The following is an 18,360-nucleotide window of genomic DNA, read 5'->3' as shown; positions in this document are numbered from 1 at the left end:
AATGTAAGTTACTAGTAGCCCAGTTTTCTTTCAACCATTGCTATTCCTTTCATACAAACCCCCATCCATTCTTATTTCTCCCTTCTACAACACTGACCTTGTTTCAGCTCCTATATTTCATTAAAAGACACTGAATATTGTTTTGAAATGAAATAAATTCAAAATAACAGCATTTGTGAGATTAACATGAAAACTTTTGTGCCAATTTCTGAAGCTCTGTGGGAATAATGGAATTAAATGCTACTATTTTTTCCCTTTCTTCCTCAGGAGGTGGACTACATTTCCAGACAGAGTGAAAAGACTACCAACAGAGTCATAGTCACACCAATAACATATATAAAATAGGACTGCTGTGAGTATAACATAGATTTTGGAGTTACTGCACAGAGGGACCAATAATCACAGTACTCCAGCTTTTAGTAAAAACCAGTTCGCAGGTACAAACATTTTCAATTTAAATGTTTGATAATCAGTTTCCATGTATTAAGTAGTACTATTCAAAATGTTTGAAAAGTCTCTCTGTAAAATAATCACATATCTAAATGTTTAGGATTTCTTAAAAGCTACTTATAAAAAGCAACGAAAATGAAATACAATTATAAAGACATTGCTGAAATAAAAATAACACAGATAATAAAACATGCCCAAGACATACCATGTTTTCAAGAAGATGCTATGCCCCCAAATCAACATTTATATGACTCGGACTCTCAACTATAAATAACAACATTTGACCAATATTTGTAGCTCTAAAAATCTATAATTTTATAAATTCTATGTGTTTCACATAGTTCTTTATGGGCAAAATACTGAAGTAGATGCTACAGGAATGAACTCAATATAAATTCAGACCTAGAAAGCACAGGACACTGCCCTCAGGAAGATTTCAAATGACAACCAGGAAGTGAGACAAACAATGTAAGAGTTTAATAATGTTATAAGATGAATATAGTAAGGAATGATAGCTTACATACCAAACGGAAGGCATAGAAATAGCAGCAACATTCTCATCAAATGTGAAACAAAAGTGTGCTTGCTTGGTCTGGAAAGTTAAATGAAGCTTTTAATCTTCTAAACTGTAAAGCACGCATAAGATTTAGATGGGCAGAGAGACTAAGAACACCACAAGCAAGGATCAGTTAATAGCAGCCAAAGTTCAAGGCTTGAGTTCATGGCATGAGGCTATATAGAACACACTGGGCCGGGACTTCAACCAATCGGCAATTACAAGACACTGAAAAGTTAAGGGAGAAATGAAAGGAAAAGTTTTAGAAAGCTTAATTGCAAAGGGAATTGAGGGTAGATTAGTGAAAAACCAAAAAGGTAGAGTGCCTGGGTGGCTCGGTCAGTTAAGCGTCTGCCATCAACTCAGGTCATGATCTCAGGGTCCTGAGATCAAGCCCTGCGCTGGCCTCCCTGCTCAAGCGAGGAGACTGCTTCCCCCTCTGCCTCTGCCCCACCCACCCCATCACTCCCACCCCACCCCACCTCACCCCCACACTCTCTCTCAAATAAATACAATCTTTAAAGAAAAAGAAAAGATAAAAGAAAAACTAAAAAGGTAAAATAGTACATAATCAATTAAGGCAGGGAAATAAAGCCATTATTTAGGTTTTTGAGTCAAAAAAAAATCTACTAGAGGCTAAAGTAACTGGTTAACTGTATCAGTGAAATTTATTAACTCTTCATCTTTCTTAGAAAACAAATTAAATATAGTTGAGATGGTTTATTTTATTAAAACCCTGCACTGTATTTCTAAAGTGTCACAGGACAAGCTGTACTTATGTAAAAATCTTACGTTTAGAAAAATTAGGACAACTGTTATTACTGGTTTTAAGCCTTTCTCAAGAGGAACTACATGCTGCTCCACAGCTTTGTTGATTCTCTTAGGCCACAGGGTACCATTTGAGCACTAGAAGATCTCATTTATTAGTCAGTCAATCCAACTTATTCCTCCCGAAACTGAGCAGTTTACTTTCTCATTCCCTGTAGGAAATTCTAGTTTGTTATGTACTCTGAAAGTTCATCATAAAATTAGCATCTTTGATGTCATGGCTACTAAACTAAAATAGTAAACAAAATTAAACATTCCAAAAATGTCAGGCGGTGCCTGGCTGGCTCAGTCCGCAGAGCATGTAACTCTTGATCTCATTGTGAGTTCAATCCCCACAGTGGGCGTAGAGTTTACGTTATAAAATCCTCTATAAAAAAGGACATTAGTCCCCCCAAAAAAGTTTATGACGTTCTTTACACTTTCCAAGTCTGTTCTATTAACTACTTCATTATACATTTACTAATTTCTCTACATTTAATATTATGCCTAAAAAATACATTTCGAAGGCATTTTAAATGCTTTGTTATTTTTTATCCATTATCCAAATGCATGGATTTCACTTGAAACTCACAGTTCACTTCACACAGGATGTATTCTGAAAGTTTCCACACAAATTCAATTTTTGTAACTCAAACAGCTTAAACGTACTTTGAAAACTGTCCATTTAAGGATGCCATTAGTACAACTGATTCTTTAAAAAAAACTGAGATACACCAATGTAAACTGAGTATGAGCCCTGAGTAATCTGCTTTATTAAACTGGGATTTTAATTTTATTCAAGTTTGTGGTTTTTAGCTAGTGCTATAAAAACTGGCTTATAAACATGGTACTAAAATTACTTCCATTATAACATATCAGAGAAATGTTACAAATTGGAATTTAGTTTTTTGATTGGTAAATACATAATGTTGAGTAGCATGGACCCAATTAATCCACAAGTTTCGGCGGCAAAAAAGAGCAGAAGGCACGCAATCTTGATAATCAGCTTTCAATTTAAATTCTGCTTTTGCCAGTGATGAGTCTGAGACAGTGCCAACCATTCCACAGGCTGAGTATACATGTAGGAGGCAAGGGGATGGCCAGGAGCTGCTAGGACACACCTCCTAGGAATACTGTGAAGCTTAAACAAGCCAACGTGAGTAAAGTTCTAGACACATAGTAGGTTCTTTCTGTCCTGGAGCCCATTATACCTTCCGTGTTTGCCTAAAGAGTAAAACAAGAAGTTACCAAGTGGTAAAGGCAGATAATGTCTCATTCATCTTTTCTTCAAGATTATAAACAAAATGTTTTTTTTTAAGATTTTATTTATTTATTTGACAGAGATCACAAGTAGACAGAGAGGCAGGCAGAGAGAGAGGGGGAAGCAGGCTCCCCACCGAGCAGAGAGCCCAATGTGGGGCCTGATCCCAAAACCCTTGGATCATGACCTGAGCCAAAGGCAGAGGCTTTAACCCACTGAGCCACCCAGGCACCCCTAAATGAAATATTTTAAAACACGCACACACAAGGAAAAGGTAAGAGCTACAAAAAGAAGACAGACAAATGAAGGATATTATGTCAGAAAAGTTCAGGTTTCTGTTCATGGAACTCTCTAGAAATTACCTCCCAATCAAGGAAATTATATTTTAAATAGTAGCAGTCATGAAATACGAAATTACTGTCCTCCCATAAGTACTTATTCCACTTCAAAAGAAACTTATTTTGGGGGCACCTGGGTGGCTCAGTGGGTTAAAGCCTCTGCCTTCGGCTCAGGTCATGATCCCAGGGTCCTGGGATCGAGCCCCACATCAGGCTCTCTGCTCTGCAGGGAGCCTGCTTCCTCCTCTCTCTCTGCCTGCCTCTCTGCCTAGTTGTGATTTCTCTCTGTCAAATAAATAAAATATTAAAAAAAAATTTTTCTTTAAAACAAAAGAAACTTAATTTTTTGTGATACATCACAGTTTATACCATTTCCACAAGAGATTTGTGGCAGCTAAAAGAATAACAGGCAGTAGGAGAACTGGCACACCAAGTCATACCTAGCCCATGCTCTTCCAAATGCCATCATTTCATTATAACTGTGGTTCTCAGCCATGGTGACTTCATCTGGGCACATCCTAAGAGAATGTGTTTCGTATACATAAAGATCAACTCTTTAAAAAAAAAACTTAAGTTTTACAGGAAAAATAATGGATTTAAGGTGAAGCACATCTGCTTCCTCCACTTGTGTGGCTTATTCTTTGTTTTCAAAAAAATACTACTGTAGAGAGGCCAAAAAAAAAGAAAAAGAAAAAAGAAAAAATGAGAATGACAAAGCAGGGAAAGTACCCTAAAGGAATAGAAGCTACGATAAGAAGCTCATGAGGGTAAGAAAATAAAAGATAATAGTCCTAAAACGCAGAAAGCTGACCAGGAGTAAACGGCATAGGGTCAACTTTTTTTAAATTCTAGACTAGGGATTTAAATTTTTTTAGAAGATTTTATTCATGTATTTGCAAAAGAGAGAGAGAGAGAGAGCACGTGAAGGGGAAGCAGCAGGCTCCTCACTGAGCTGGTTAAGATGGTAAATCTTATATGTGTTTTTTAATCACAGTACAAAATACATAAAATAAAGGGAAGGTTTGCACAGAACAATCTAGGATTCTTAAACACTTGAAAGAGAGTGACCAAGGGCACCTGGCTGGCTCAGTGGGTTGGAGCCTGAGACTCTTGATTTTGAGGTTGTGGGTTTGAACCCCATGCTGAGTGTAGAGATTATTTTAAAATAAAAAAAATGTTTAAGATTTTATTTACTTATTTGACAGAGAGATCACAAGTAAGCAGAGCAACAGGCAGAGAGAGGGGGAAGCGGGCTCCCCACCAAGCAGAGAACCCAATGAGGGGCTCGATCCCAGGACCGAGATCATGACCTGAGCCAAAGCCAGAGGCTTAAATCCACTGAGCCACCCAGATGCCCCTAAAAATAAAATCTTGAAAAAATAAATAAAATAAAAGAGTCACCAAATGTTTAGGAGTTCTCATTTAAAATATACAGCTTGATTTTGTGGACAAAAATCAACAAGGAACTTCATTTACAAAGATACTAAAAAAGTAGTAAGTGATTTACAGAAAGTCCTGATATTCTGATAAAAGTATAGGCATTTTATTATCACAGCTATCAATGAAAACTTTGATCCTATGAATATAAATCTGTGAAGTAGGTATTTCTGCTGTGTGGTTTTTTAAACCATATAAACACAAATATATTACACTTGGGGAAACACATCAGTCCCAAGAGGACACAAGAACTGCTGAGGCTTTTAAAATACATTCACTGCATCAGTTTCCTCAAAACCCTGAAAAGGAAATTCCCTATCACTTCAGGCCAGTATCACAGAATCTCTTAAGGGAGTTATTCCCAAAACTGTTAAGGTTTTTAAAAATTCATTATGAGATAATAGACTTCTTTAATGTTAAATTAACAAATAAAACACATTAAAATAAAAAATAGTAAATTTTCACAAATGCATACTGTAATGCACATAATTTTTTAAGGTATCCGGAAAAAAATTTTTATAGGCTAAAATTGTATTAACTGGAATCCATTAGACCAAAGAAAAATGAAAAAAATCAGTCAGCCGGACTACTGAGTTAACAGAGAAGGAAAATAAAACAAGAAAAAAAATCGACAGAAAGGTACATTCATTTTGAAACCCTACAGACCAAAAAAAAATTCCAAGGAGAATTTAAAAGAGTATTTCTGGAAACCAGATTCTGTTCTAAAACTCAAAGAGCTCGAAGGTCATCCACCCCATACAAAAGTCACTACTAAGGTTCTCTCAGTTACTGGAAAAGAAGGGGAAAAAATTAATACAGAAATTAGAATTTAATATTTTAATATGTGTTCAGGAGTGCTAAGGTTAGAGGTTATATAGAACTCCGGTCCTAAGGTCAGAGGAACAACTCCTAAGTAGGAATCCCCCTCCCTAAAATTCTACTCTCAGAAATGCCACAAATGCCCATTTTAAATTATTTTATGATTCAGCCTATCCTAAATTTGTGTGGTGGGGCAGGGGGAGCAGAACTGTAGAATTCACTCTCTTCTCAAAGGCACTACCTTCCACCATTTAAAAAAAAAGCATCTGAAAGCACGTCTATACCAAAGCTTAGACCTTACGAAACATACGTAAAAATGTGTATAAAACAAATGTGTACAGTTTGATAACATTTAACAGACATGTAACAATGTGTACTACTGCAATTAATATATGGAATGTTTCTATCACTTCAGAATGTTCTTCATTTAATATCAATCCCACCCCCACCTCAGTCAATCACTCGTCTGATTTTTTATCACTACAGCTTAGTTTTGCCTGTTCTAAAGGTTCATATAAATGGAACACACAGTGCATGTCTGGCTTCTTTTATTCAGCTTAACAGTTCTGAGATCCATCCACATGACTATTAGTTATTCATTAATAACTAAGAGTTTGTCCTTTTTATTGCTTTTTGTCCTTTTTATTGTCCTTTTTGTTTGTCCTTTTTATTGCTCAGGAGTATCCCATTGTAAGAATATTAGAATTTATTCAACCATTTACCCTGTTGATGGACATTTGGCTTTTCCCCAGTAAGGTGCTGTTACAAATAAAGCCTCCAGGTAGAAGTCTTTTTGCAGACATGTGCTTATTTACAGTCCTCTTAGATAAACAGTGAGTGACATGGTAAATGTATGTTAAACTTCACTAGGAAGTTTCTAAGAAACAAGTCAACTTTTTCTAAGTGAAAGTACAGTTGACAGTCCCACCAACCAGGAGTAAGTTACAGTTTGCTACACATTCTCCCTAACACCGTATTAGTTTTTCTTAATTTAGGCTGTTCTTTTTTTTTTTTTTTTTTTTTTAGAAAGAGAGAGAGAGAGAGAAACAGGCTCCCCACTGAGCAGAGAGCCCGATGCGGGACTGGATCCCACCACCCTGAGATCATAACCTGAGCCAAAGGCAGAGGCTTAACCCACTGAGCCACCTAGGCGCCCCTAGGCTGTTCTATTTTATTGTGGTTTTAATTTGCATTTCCCTGATGGTTTCTGATATCAAGCATCTTTTCATGTGCTTATTGACCATTTGCATCTTTTTTATGCAGTATCAGTCTAAAGCTTTCAAACATCAAAAAATTTGCTTGATTTCTTAATATTAGGTTATAACCCGAGTTCTTCTCATGTAATCTTCTGACTTTTTAAACTATGTAACTATATAACTAACTCCCATAAAATTAGTATCTTTAAAAAAATAATAAATAACTTGAGCTCTTTACATATTCTAAATACAAGTCTTTAATATTGTGAGTATTTTCTCAGTCTGTGGCTTGCCTTTTCATTTTCTTAACAGTTTCTTTAGAAGAGCAGATGGCTTGGATTTTGATGAAGTCCAATTTATCAATTTTTTTCTTTTATGCTTAGTGCTTTTTGTCTTCTAAGAATATTTGCCTATCCCAAGGTTGGTATGACTTTGTCTTGTATTTTCTTGCAAAGCTCTTATATTTAGGTCTATGAGCCATTTTAAGTGAAATTTTATGAGAAAAAGGTCAAGGACAGGTTCATTTTCTTTCCTATACTAATACCCCATTGTTTTAACACCATTTGTTGATCAAAAAAGCAACTATCGCATATGTACGTATATATATGTAAGTTCTATCCTGTTCCGAGGATCTATGTGACTGTCATTATGCTAATACGACTGTCTTGATTCTTTAAGCTTTACAGTAAGCCCTGAAATTAGATAGTGTAAGATCTTCAAGGTTGCTCTTCATTTTCAAATTAAATTTTGACTATGCTAGGTCTATGCATTTCCATATGAATTTTAACACAAGCTTGTCAATTCATATAATTTTTCACTCTACTGAGTGGAAAAAAGCAGCCTGGCAAACAACATTAAAAACATAATCCCCCCAAAAAAACAAAACAAAACAAAAAAAACCATAATCCCATTTTAGTTTCAATCAAATCTATACATAAAAGTACATCTGTAAAAGAAACTGAAAGCATCTACAACAATATGTAAAAGAATTCTCTCTAAAGAGTGAAACTGCAAAAAGATTATCTTTCTTTTTACTGACCTTTATTTTCCAAAATGGACAACTTTACAAGGAAAAAATTATATATAGTTAATAAACATAAGTCTATACAGTAACAAGTAGGAAAAATTAAGAACTGATACTTTGTGATTTTATTTCTTCATTCTTAATCTGAAATATCATCTGTAAATGCAAAAAAAAAAGGTATGAAATGAGTATATATTACTAACTCTTCTCAGGCAAGAGGACTGTTGAAAGAAAAATGAAAGACTCTCACTTGTTATCTTACATACTTCTCTAATGTTTGATTGTTACAATGACCATATTTTCCATAATTTAAGAAAAATCAAAATAGGGGCGCCTGGGTGGCTCAGTCGGTTAAGCATCTGCCTTCAGCTCAGCTCACGATCCCAGGGTACTGGAATCAAGTCCCGCATCAGGCTCCTTGCTCAGTGGGGAGCCTGCTTCTCCCTCTGCCAGTGGCTCCTCCTTGGGCATGTGCATACACTCTCTTGCTCTCTGACAAATGAATAAATAAAATCATTTAAAAAAAAAATTAAAATAATCATCAATAAAAATAAAACATATGTATTATATGAACCGAAGTACTATTGAAAAGATCGTCCTAAAGGCAGGCTACCCAACTCTGTATCATCTGAATTTTAAGTTAAAGAAAAGCCTTTTTTAGCTAGAAATTTGCCTATGGCATCAGGTTAGAGAGCTGCTTCAGAAAATCCAAAAAGGATTCATCCTGTGTCGCGGGGAATCAAAAGCAACTAGAATGCTTCAATAACCCCTAAAATAGCTAGAAATTATCACTGAAGGCAAAAATAATGAAATTTAGAAGATAAAGGGCTGTGATTTGATATGTTTGTGATAGTACTATTAAATATGAACAACATCCCAGGTGAATGTGCCATTGCTACTGATACTCTGCCCATGTTTTATGATACTAATTCAGACTTAGGGACTGATCAGGAAGTCAAGGGGAACCTGTTGGGATTCTTAAACACCTAGCACAGTCTAAAACTTGCTCAGGAGTCAGACAACCCGGAAGAGGAAACTTCTGCTGAGAAAATTCTATCCATTAACTTGTTTGGAAAAACACCCTTCCATCCAATTTTAGTAATGAAATACCTCAGTCCATAGGCACGTTTTCTGAGAGCTATTATTCCATAACATAACAGTAGTGAAGCAGGGAAACAAACACAAACAGGGCAGAAGTAGAGTAAGTATTTCCAAATACAGAATGCAGTGACAATTCTACAATATCTCACCAGAAGGTACACTATCACTTCCTATTTTAGGGATAAGCACCCTCAAAATTTAAATAAGCCATTAGCTGGTCTCCTTCAGGAAGAATAACTGATATTATCACCTCTTTCCAGGTTTTCTGAGCAGAACTCACAGTGAAAGTAGTTTTACGCAGTGACCCAGTACATACACACACCACACAGGAGCCTGGATACACAGTGCATACCTATCTACAGTTATACTCTGCCCATACTTTGTGTGATACACTCTGAAATTTTTCTATTATATTCTCTAGCTTTGTTTTTAAGCTGGTCATAATGCTCAAAAGTCATCAACCACTAACGGGGAATAACCTACAGTTTGAAAAACTCTATTATAGAAGATCGAGAGAAGAACATGAGTAGACCTAACATCTCTGAGTTGTTAGCTTATTAAACAAGTACAAATGCAACAAAATTTGAAAGGTCTGTGGTTGGATGGTTTACTTTACACTAAACTTCTATTTAAAAAAAAAAAAAAAAAGACCAATGAAAGTCAATGTTCATAGACCAAGGCAAAATCTACTCATCTTAGCCCAAGGTGGCAGTGTTACAGATAAATGCAGCACTTAATACCATTCCCTGTCAAAATCTTATTCAGGTATATCTTTAATCTTCAGTCAGAAGAACTCTGGGACCCATGCTCGGAAACAGCTGCCCCAGAAAGTCAATCTCATAGTCACTGATGATGCAAGAACTCAGCTGGCCTGCTCTTGACCCCTGAAGCACCCCCTAAGCTTTAACTAACACTGATGGCATGGGAGCATCAATCTGAATTTTGAAAAATATATATTGATTTTCCATGAATGATGATGATGGCCTTTTCTGTTGTAAATGCACTTATACAATGTTTTTTTCTATATGCCAAGATTATGATCAACCAAAGGGGGGGAAAAAGTGCTTTATGTATTTATTTTTAAGACCTATTAATCAACTAAGCTCCCTAATGACTCAAAATTCATACTAAAACATAACCAAAAAATGACTGAGCTCTTCTGTAATTCTTACATAGTGGGTAACATGTACTCCTAAAGTCCTGATTACAGGGAAACTTTTTTTTAAAATATAAGCCCAACCTTTCAAAGAAAATCTTATTTCCCATCTATTAGAAATCTACAATCCTAACACACTGATATTTCTTTGAAATATCTTAAAAAGAAACAGTGCCATATGGTGAATCTGATTCGGTATAAAAATGTAAAAATGTAATACTTAGTGTGTTACATTTATTAGTAGTAGCCAAAGTACCCATTACAAATGATGAAATCTTTTAATATTTTCTATATCTTTAATCAGTTTGGCAATTTTATGCTACCTTTTGAAGCAAAACAGGTTGAAAAGTTTAAAAAAAAAGCTTTATCTTGTATTTTCAAATAAAACTGTTTTTTGTGCTATTGCCTGATGAACTGGAATTTTTAGTCTAGAATTCCAGGCACTGAATTGAAAAGAATGTTTCCCATTTCTGCAATACTGCAAATGGAAATATGCAAATTAGTTCATGGGCAGAATCATTAATTTAGATAGAAAGTAAAAACACATTAATTGAGCACCAAAAATGTGACAGTTCTTGCACAAAATCTAAAACGAGACAGCTGCTACCACTGGAGCTTATAAATCTAAATTAAATGCGAAAAAAAGCAGAGAATTTTAATTCTTGTTTTCCAAGGAAATGAAAAGTCTGATAGTCCTCCAATCTTTAAACTAACAATGATAAGTCTGCCTCTGATTTTCATAGGCTCATATTGGCCTAGTTATCAGTGCCCAAATCGTAGTTTGGGTTTCAAAATGCCATCGTTGGGCATAAAAATTTCCCAAGTTAGAACCAAAAGAGATCATGTTAAATGGATTCCCTCTGGTTATCTATTTCCTGGAAGATTTGTGTCAGTAACGCAGTCTTAACAGAGATAGTGCTTACACCCTGTGTCTATCCACGTTCTTGACTAAAATAGCCACGAGCTGATTCTAAAGACGATCCAAATAATTATTTAGCAATGATTAAATATGCAGATTTTCAAACAGACTTTTGTGATTATGAAACATTTTAAAATATCATTTTAATGATTTTATAAACTATATAAAATATGTTAAAATGTTTAAAGCTTGACAGGGAAACCTGGCTCTAGGCTGAAGGAAACAGAACCATGTGTAGCAATGCGAACACCAATACCTCTGTACAGGTACCCACCCCCATTATAATGTAAATCCATACATGTCTCTACACAGATGGCTGAAGTAGTACGTGAAATGAAATGTGGTGGGGGGTGGTCTGTGAAGTGAACGAGGTCCATTTCTTCCAGGGAGATGGTTCACAGCTTTCAATAGAATCTCAAAGGGATCTGGCAACTCAAAAAACAATTACACTGACTTCTTACCATAATCCCATGAGATATCATGACTTCAAAACTGAGGAAATTAAGGCTCAACAATTAGTAAAATAGCGGCCAACGAGAATGCACGTTATGTCAGTTCCAAAGTCCCAGCTCTTTTAGCTGCTATGCTAAAAACTGGAACACAAAATTAAGAAACAATTATTCTTTCAACTTTGCTAAAGCAGCCCGTCAATGCTCACCGTAATATTAACAGTCATTTACAGCACTCTGACTACATCTCAAGCCCTGTTGTCAGTGCCTCCTTTCATCTTCCCAGCAAGAGAACCAAACTGCAGACACCACTATCATGATCCCCACAACGCCACTGGCAGAACAGGGTTTCCAACTCAGGCAGTTCTGGCTCCTCGGTGTGCTCATAACCAGTCTGTGAGCCATCTTCCTCTCGTAAGGACCAGCAATTACAGGATACTGGTAGGAAATCTGGGAGAGAGTCTCTCCTGATAAATTGCTTGATGCCTCAAGAAGTATTTTAGAAAATAATATTATATGGTATTCCCTCCTAATTTAAGCTAACATGTAATACCATGTAAGCCTAAATTATCAAAAATAGTTTTAGGAACAGTTTGCAGGTTCCTAAAAGACTTATAAAAACTCAAAGTATTATCTTTGTTTCCTATCGGGAAATCTTCTATCATCTTCCACTGAAATATTTACCTTCATGAGTATAAGAGAAATCTTGTTTTAGAAATGCTTATTTAGGGGCGCCTGGGTGGCTCAGTGGGTTAAATCCTCTGCCTTCGGCTCAGGTCATGATCCCAGGGTCCTGGGATCGAGCCCCACATCGGGCTCTCTGCTCAGCAGGGAGCCGGCTTCCCCCTCTCTCTCTGCCTGCCTCTCTGCCTACTTGTGATCTCTGTCTGTCAAATAAATAAATAAAATCTTAAAAAAAAAAAAAAGGAAGGAAGGAAGGAAATGCTTATTTAAAAGGTATGGGGGCACCTGAATGGCTCAATGGAGCCTTTGGCTCAGGTCAGGATCTCAGTGTCCAAGGACTGAGCCCTGCTTGAGCTCCCTGCTCAGCAGGGAGTGTGCTTGTCCCTCTCCCTCAGCTCCTCCTCCCATTCATGCACACACGCCTTCTCTCTTTCAAATAAATAAATAAAACTTTAAAAAAAAAAAAAAGGTATAGCATATGACAGGAGAAGGGAGACTCAAAATTCTCTAAGATTTATCAGTGCTTCTCTCAACCGGTACAGTTGCCGAACAGAAGTATCCTTTTCTCTAAATGGGTCCAGACAAATGCATTATTGTTTGATGAATTCATCAGACTGCCTATCCTCCTCTTATCAGTAGTTCATGTTATCACTGTCACTTTATCTGTTTCTGCCACAATTTTAGTTTACTGGGGACAGTCGCTGGGAAAAATGAACTGCATTTGTTGGTTATACATAGCATATCCCCAAGAGAGAAAAGTCTTCCTTATAGCAACTAAAAATCTTAATGTTAGATATTAAAATTAGCAACCAAACTGACTTGTCTGTATCCTCTATATATAACTCTGAGCAACTCAACTTTTTACTCTATCTTCTTATAATGATTTACTTATTAGCTTGCATATCAATGAAAGCTTAAATAAGATGACCAACTGCTGATTACAGACCGAAATGCTATTTTCTCACAGTGAGTTTTTTATCAAATGATATAAAGATGTCAATGATTACAAAGTTTATAAATAACTCACCAGGGCTCAAAGAGGCAGTCAGAATAGTTCTAAATGTTTTGAATATGCAAACATGAGTACTTAACATAAAGTTTTTACTCCTTCTATAAATAAGATAGGAAAACAAGTGTCAAGCAGGTTATTAATGTGAGGGAAAAAAAAATGAAAGGAACAGTAATGCCACAAATCATCTGCACACTGAAGACTGATTATATGCACACGCTTTCAAATTACCTTTTATTCTGTTTCATTTAGTAGAGTCACATGAATATAACTTCTTAAAATGAAATCCTACTAAGTTTCAGGAATCAGGTTTGGACAAAATCAATCCTCTCTCTCCTTCAAAGCAAATTCTAATTCATTCTCTGCCCTCCCAATTTCTCCTCCCTCCCCACTTTAAATTCCAAATGACACTGAACACACATAAGACTCATTTGCCAACAAGTCCTTTTCAAACTAATTTTTTTCATTTACTCTACAAGGTGCCAGTCACTGTGCTCAGCAAAGAGGACAAGATCCCTGCCCTTCAGAGCTTAAAATTTAGTGTTATTAGTCTAATGTCCACTACTGAGATTCCTTTAGTAGCAAGGGGCTCACTTTCTAAGTCTAATAGCCATATTCTATGATTATTCCACCATGAGGCAAAATTTTTAAAAGACTGGACAGCCCAAGATTTTGTTCCTTCAGCCAATATCTGTTAATTTATGTACAACCTGTGAATTCGGCTCTTTATAAAACTGGCTAAAAAGATGAAATGATTTATCTGGGATTTCCTTCAAAGTAATTTTCATCAAATTTCATTGTATTATTTCTGTCTACTTTTATGTAGGTTTAAACTTTTCTACACTAACTTTTTTTTAAGCTGTGAAAGATTTTTAGCCAATACCAAAAATATTAATTTCAGGAATTTCAGGAAGCTGCACAGAAAGCACAAAAAACAAGAGAGTACTTCAATGAATTTTATTTAATGCTCCATGGGACCCTAAATCCTAATCTTAACTCAATTCACTTACAAATATCAAGTTTCCATTGTTTCAGACTGCCTGTTTTCTTTGTTAAACTGAAGGTAGTAATGTTAACCTGTCTCGCTGAAAATATACTAGGACTCTGTGATAAAAGTTGTTATAGAAAGCCCTACAAAGGTACAATGTTAATGCTATAGACAGTAACACTAACCATGTAAAAGTACTTCCATATTTTCTTTTCCAGCCTAGTAGGTGAAATGGGGTTGTTAATGCAACACCATACAATTACCAAATGTAAATAATATTCCTTACATGATTCAAGGTTATAGAGGTGATGACAGAAATGCAAAATTGAAGGGCACCTGGGTGGCTCAGTTGGTTAAGTGACTGCCTTTGGCTCAGGTCATGATCCCAGAGTCCCAGCATCAAGTCCTGCATCGGGCTCCTAGCTCTACACGGAGTCTGCTTCTCCCTCTAACCTCTCTTCTCATGCTCTCTCTCACTCTCTCTCAAATGGATAAATAAAATCTTTTTTAAAAATGCAAAATTGAAGCTGAGATAATGAAGTACATGGTACAGGGATCAAAACAGTACAATTTTTTTTTTTTTTTTAAGGGGAGAGAGGAGAGCACAGAGGGACAGAGAGAATTCCATCAGGCTCCAAGCCCAGCACAGAGCCCCGAGAAGGGGCTCCATCTCATGACCCTGAGATCATGATCTGAGTCAAAATCAAGAGTAGGACACCTAACCAACTGAGACACCCAGGCATCCCTAGACAATTTTTAAAATAACACATTTTATTTGACATTTTCCAGTAACCTGTGAAGCTCTCATTTAGAGTCAACAGCTAGTCCAGGTATCATATAGCTTAAGATCTTATGGCAATACTTAAACATGCCCATAACTATAACAAATAGCATTTGTAATGACATATTATAAAGCACTTATTCTGTATTTTCTCATTTACTCTTCACGCAATCCTGAGGTTACATGAATTATATGAGAATATATATATATTTTTAAAGATTTTATTTATTTGACAGAGATCACAAGTGGGCAGAGAGGCAGGCAGAGAGAGGAGGAAGCAGTCTCCCCGCTGAGAAGAGTGCCCGACGCGGGGCTCGATCCCAGAACCCTGAGATCATGACCCAAGCCGAAGGAAGAGGCTTCAACCCACTGAGCCACCCAGGCACCCCTGAGAATATTTTTATAAGCTAAGAATCTGCCCATGCCTTCAACTCATGGATAAAGGAGCCAGACCTGATCCCCAAACGCCCCAATCCAAATTCCTTTCACTTAACACTATCCCAAGTTGCGGCTATAGGAGATCATAATTTCATTAAAGATACAAAACCTAGGGATGCCCACGGTGGCCCAGTTGGTAGGCTTCAGACTCCTAATTTTGGCTCAGGTCATGATCACAAGGTTGTGGGATGGAGACCTGTAGCAGGCTCTGCACTCAGCGGGGAGTCTACCTGAGAGTCTCCCTCTCCCTCCTCCTTTGCCCCTCCACTCACCCATGTGCTCTCTCTCTAAAATAAATAATAAACTAGTTTTTAAGAAAAGATACAAACCCCACATATATACAGGAAAAAAACACTGAACATGAGATAAGCTATCAAGAGCCATAGGTGTGGTCTGGTGAAAGTCAGGAAGGAAGGAAATCTACCATTTGCAACCACATGGATGGATCTTGAGGACACCTCACTAAGTGAAGTAAGAGTAAGACAAATACTGTATGATTTCGCTTATAGGTAGAACCTTAAAAAGCCCAAACTCATAGAAAAGAAAAAAGTTCATAGTTTCCAGAAGTAGGGGAAGGGAGGTAGGGATAAAGGTGGTCAAAAGGTACAAAATTCCAATTCTGAGGCAAATAATTTCTTGAGATGTAATGTGTACAGTACAGTGACTAAAATTAACAATACTTTATTGCAAATTTGACAGCTGATAAAAGAGGGTAAATCTTAAAAGCTCTCATGGCAAGAAAAAAAATCTGTAACTATGTGATGCCAACTAAACTTACGGTGATAATCATTTTGCAATACAGACATAAATCACTATATTGTACACTTTAAACTAAAACAAGGTTATATGTCAGTTACATCTCAATATTACTGAAAAAAATTTAAATACATATTTTGCTTTGTTTCAACAAGGAAGAAAACACTAAAAAGGTCTTAGCTCCACTGGATCAAGTCACATTAAGACCAGGAAACACTAATATTCCTTGTCGGGGAAGCTTAAATATTTGTTCTCCAAGCCCACCAACAATATCTAGAATACAAAATGTAGCTATCTGATATTGTTGCTCAGGAATTCCATAAGAAGAACCAGGGAGGGAAGTTAGCACATATCTACTGTAAATGAAAATGACAGTTTCCCTGTAAAAATGACTCTGATCTAAGTCAAACATGGATACATTTCCTTTGCAACATACCAAGATAGCAAATTGGTACCTACCAACTGGTAAATTACTCAGTGATATCACAGTCTCCAGAAGGGTTAACACAACTAATACAGAAAAGCAGTTTGTCCCCCAGAGATTCATTTTTTCACCCTGATCCACTATAGAATCAACTGTGTTAATAATAATGCTCTGCAATTTTATATCACTTTTCCTGCTAAAAGCTCAAATGAGTTGATATGGCACATCACAAACTACACAGATGGTACCCCACAGTTTCCACAGCTCTGACTGAATAGCTCATTTGACTTACTAATAAATGTTCCTATTTCAAGATTAAAAACAAATATGAAAAACTAAGGAAAACGGTAGAAGACGATGAATTTTCATATCCTCTTCAGTGGCGTCTCTCTGAAAGGTAAACATGAAATGAAATAAAGCACCCAGAGCCTAACGGAGTTCCTTCGGATGCTAGTGCATCCCAGAAAAGCCCTGCCGAGCCACCAGACTACCTAAAAATGACAAGGGGGTGCTAGGCAGTGAAAGAGGCTATGCTACTTCCCATGTGAATGTGCAACAATCAGACTTAAACGAAAAGCTCTCACCAAGGAGGAGAAAGACCTGGAATCATCATCTCCTTCTGTTTTAGTCCCTTAACCTGTCATTACTCATTACACGTGGTTCAAAGCTTGTGGGAGGAGGGGTACAGGGTGATGGGTACTAAGGAGGGCCCGTGCTGTGAGGAGCCCTGGGTGTTATACACAACTAAGGAATTGTTGAACACTACATCAAAAACTAATGATGTACTACATAGTGGCTAACTGAACATGATGTAAAAATTAACTAATTTAAAAAAGAAGACTGACTAGAAGTGAAGTAGTAGATAACAGTTTAAAGTATAACAGTGTTACTAAGATTTATAAATCATGTTTGGAGTCCTTTAAGTCAAATATTTTTAAATGATTACATTTTATATACAGATGTGGACTACAGTCATCCTAGAAATTTTCTTTATGTTATTCAGAAGTGCTCTGTTCCTACTCTACTAATAAGAAAAGGCATTTATTCCTCTGACTTTCATAAACCAACATTCTAAATGTACTTCACTGGTAACTATAACTATCTCATCTCTCCCCGTGATTTCAGCTCATGTCATGATCTCAGGGTCGTGAGACAGAGCCCCGCATCGGGCGCACTCAGCAGCAAACCCGCTTCTTTCTCAATAGTCAAGTGACTCCAACGTTGAGGTCCCATTAGACATTTCTTTGAGAAATCTTCATATTATCTCCTGCAGAGAATACCACTGATCACCAGTATGCCAAATAAGCATTCAATCTCCCAGGTTAATTAAAGGCAAATTTTATGCACTTTTTCTGAAAGCTTTAATATGATAAATAAAACATTCTCCAAGCAGCTCCCCAATGGGCACCCAGGTGGCTCAGTAGGTTAAGCATCTGACTTTGGTTCAGGTCATAATCTCAGGATCCTGGGATTAAGCCCCATACTGGGCTCCACGCTCAGCTCAGCTTCCCACCCCACCCCACATTCCCCCCCAACTCATGCTTGCTCTCCCAAATATATCTTTAAAAAAATAATGTCTCCAATTTTTCCAAAACATAAAAAGCTTTAACTGTATTGATTTAAAGCACTCTCCTCTCCATCTTTTGCACAAAATAGCACTATCAGTTTTGCTTTCAACTACCATGGAACAACATGAACATAAAAAGGATATGAATGTTGATAGCCCAAATAATACATCAAATAATCTTTGTCCTCCTTCCCCACTCC

General features: G+C 36.7%; 1 protein-coding gene across 9 annotated transcripts in view; it reads right to left on the bottom strand.

Moving 5' to 3' along the window:
* The window catches only part of NCOA2 (nuclear receptor coactivator 2), a 294,611-nt gene that overhangs the window by 256,076 nt on the left and 20,175 nt on the right, over window positions 1-18,360 (bottom strand). The window contains exon 1 of one of the 9 annotated variants that reach the window (XM_045998808.1): window positions 975-1,061. The exons of the other annotated variants lie outside the window; for them this stretch is intronic. The gene's annotated coding sequence lies outside the window, so the exon portion shown is untranslated. Of the gene's footprint in view, window positions 1-974; window positions 1,062-18,360 lie in introns of those variants that run through there. 9 annotated transcript variants of the gene reach the window in all.

Source organism: Meles meles, chromosome 1 (assembly GCF_922984935.1).
Source record: "Meles meles chromosome 1, mMelMel3.1 paternal haplotype, whole genome shotgun sequence".
In the NCBI taxonomy this organism is placed as follows: domain Eukaryota; kingdom Metazoa; phylum Chordata; class Mammalia; order Carnivora; family Mustelidae; genus Meles; species Meles meles.
The sequence above is the reverse complement of the archived record's forward strand: the minus strand, read 5'-3'. Positions and strand labels throughout refer to the sequence as shown.